The sequence below is a fragment of the Engraulis encrasicolus genome, chromosome 13 (genome assembly GCF_034702125.1).
Source record: "Engraulis encrasicolus isolate BLACKSEA-1 chromosome 13, IST_EnEncr_1.0, whole genome shotgun sequence".
NCBI lineage: Eukaryota > Metazoa > Chordata > Actinopteri > Clupeiformes > Engraulidae > Engraulis > Engraulis encrasicolus.
The window spans coordinates 55,740,170-55,742,761 of record NC_085869.1 but is presented as its reverse complement, the minus strand read 5'-3'; the positions used below and the strand labels follow the sequence as shown (position 1 = coordinate 55,742,761).

General features: G+C 38.9%; 1 protein-coding gene across 1 annotated transcript in view; it reads left to right on the top strand.

The window, feature by feature from the left end:
* Nucleotides 1-257: 257 nt before the first annotated feature.
* Nucleotides 258-2,592, top strand: part of si:ch211-45c16.2 (mitogen-activated protein kinase kinase kinase 13-B) — an 82,332-nt gene continuing 79,997 nt past the window's right edge. Inside the window, exon 1 of the mRNA XM_063214349.1 lies at nucleotides 258-339. The gene's annotated coding sequence lies outside the window, so the exon portion shown is untranslated. The remainder of the gene's footprint in view (nucleotides 340-2,592) is intronic.

The window sequence follows — 2,592 nt, the reverse complement described above, 5'->3', positions numbered from 1 at the left end:
TTATTTCTGTTATGAAAAAGACGCGCAAACACGCCTTCATAACGCATCACACCACTGGGCCAAATAATCATAAAATAATAATAATAATAACAACAAATATATTGGGTTTTTGCTGTAGCTATCCTTTCTGTTGGCGAGCTGAGCCTATCATGAAGTTTGATCGCATCTATTTATAGGGTCCCATCGGCCTATGAGTGGCGTTACAGGTGTATGGACGAGAGAACGCGGAAGTGACGTTGCTGCTCACAAGACAAGGATTAAACCGAGACCATTGGATTACAGTAATTTGACGTTTTGAGCTGGAATCAACTGCTCCGTCTACGAGTGAAAATAAAAACGGTAAGCGTACAACCTTTTGTATTTGAACCAAACATTCTAGTTTTATGTCACGTGCAAACAAACATCTTGTCTAACCAGTGCCTTAGCCTGCCTTTGCGATTTCTCCAAATGCGTTTATTTGCCCTCTTTCTGAGTAACTGGTGGTGGAGGACGTGGCTGATCCTTACTCTGATGGTCTGTATGCATTTCCCATCACCAACATATCTAACAGCTGTTACATTTGATGCGCAAAAATGTTGCCCATTACTTCATAATGTTAGGGTAGGGTGGGGCAAAACGCCCCCCTTAAGGAAAGTGTAACTTTTCTCTAAGCAGAAGTAAGCCATATGATTTAGTTTTTGTCACAGTATTTGGTGGCAGTGACATGATTAATAATCCATCACGGAAATTGTTACAAATTAATAGTTTATTCATATTTTAACAAAAACAAAACTGGGTGTGAAGGGGGCGTTTTACCCCACCAGTGGGGCAAAACGCCCCCTGAGATGGGGTAAAATGCCCCCCTTTGTTACTAGCCTGTTTGCTTCATATATCATCACCAAAGTGACCAGAGTATGAATTTTAACCTCTGAAAAGAAAAGAGAGGTAATATTTTCAACAGTGCAGTATATCGTATTCATATTTATTTAAGGATGATATGAATTAACAAATATAGGCCTAATATGCATAAATCTGAACAGTCAAATGTAAAATACAAGCTAAATTTAGCATGAATAAACATATATTGTGAATAAATATAGGTCTATATCACAATAACTAGGATAAATGTATATATGAAAATGAATACATGCATTAATAAATATAATAGGCCTATTATACAATAGGCTAGTTATTAGCCTGAGCTAACTGTGCTAACTCTGCTAGCATATTTAAATAGATGAGGTAACTTAGCCTAAATATTTTAGGTTTTGTTCAAATATTCAGACTTTAACATCTGTTTACACCATGAAATATAAAAAATGTTGTTTTTTTGACAAAGTAATGTTAATAATAATGTTATTATAGCCTAATATTGTGATAGTCCCCTGGGGGCGTTTTGCCCCTCTGCATAGGGGGCGTTTTACCCCACAAGCTGTTTTTTCAAAAAATGGTCAAGTTATTAAAATGTAATTGTATTCATTATAAACAGCCTATATACTCTGAAACTACAGACTTCACTCTTCTTCTATCATATAATACTGCAATATAATGCTTAACTACATTTTTATAAACACGTGTTTACTCACATCTGAAAATTAGATCAATACCATGTAAATCGTTTCCCTTCAAAAAATACTTTGTTTCAGTCGTTTTCTCTGGACAATTTGTATATCCCCGTTGTCAACGTAATGCATAGAAACAGTGAAAATGTATATTTAAGCCCTCTAGTGGTTTTTTAGGGAAAACAGGTGAGGGGGCATATTGCCCCGTGGGGGCGTTTTACCCCACCCTACCCTACCGTAAAATTGGTGTTTATTTTTTTACATTATTATTGTTGTCCTGCGCTCTGCAGATGGGTTGCGTCGCGTTTTCTTGCTTTCTGAATAACTAGCGCCACAGCTGACAGTAAGCGCAGTCCCTACAAAATGGTACAGTATAGTTTACGAACCATTCATTGTCACTGCCATTAAAACGCAGTAGGATACGTATCAGTTGCCTGTGCTATGTAGACTGTGGTTTGTGAATCATTGAGGATGTTTAAAACAACTAACTAGTTTGGTAGTGTAGGGGTTACGTTTTCTTAATCACAGAGTCGTTGAACTGGACCATGGTGCGAATTTGCCTTCATTAACACCCCTACGGAATACGCGCACCCTGAAAAGGAAATTTACATCCCACATCTTCATCTATCTTCTATCATGTCTCTGGCCTCTTCTGTCCCGTGCGTGCTCGTGCGCGGCCACCATACCCGTCGCTCGAGTTTGCGTGTACAGTGGAGGGTAGACTAGGCTGCCTGCCTCGTGCCAAAGGTCAGATCTTTCATTTCAAACCCATCAGAAATCTCGAGTCCAACAATAGCAGAGTACCAACACAGTATCCCAATGCAGCATGACACTGAAACCATGATCTCAAAGAGGTGTTCTAATGGGCCAAATGCAGAATGGCAAATTAGTATGTGATGGTTGACTCTGGTTGAAGTGATTATGCTGGGTGATTGATCAGTTGTAAGGTGGTGTCTATATCATTAGTTGGAGCCTTCAACTCCGGTCTGTTTGCTGCATTGGCTTGCCTTTTATGCCTTCATACCATAGTTGCAGTAATTAACTAGATTGC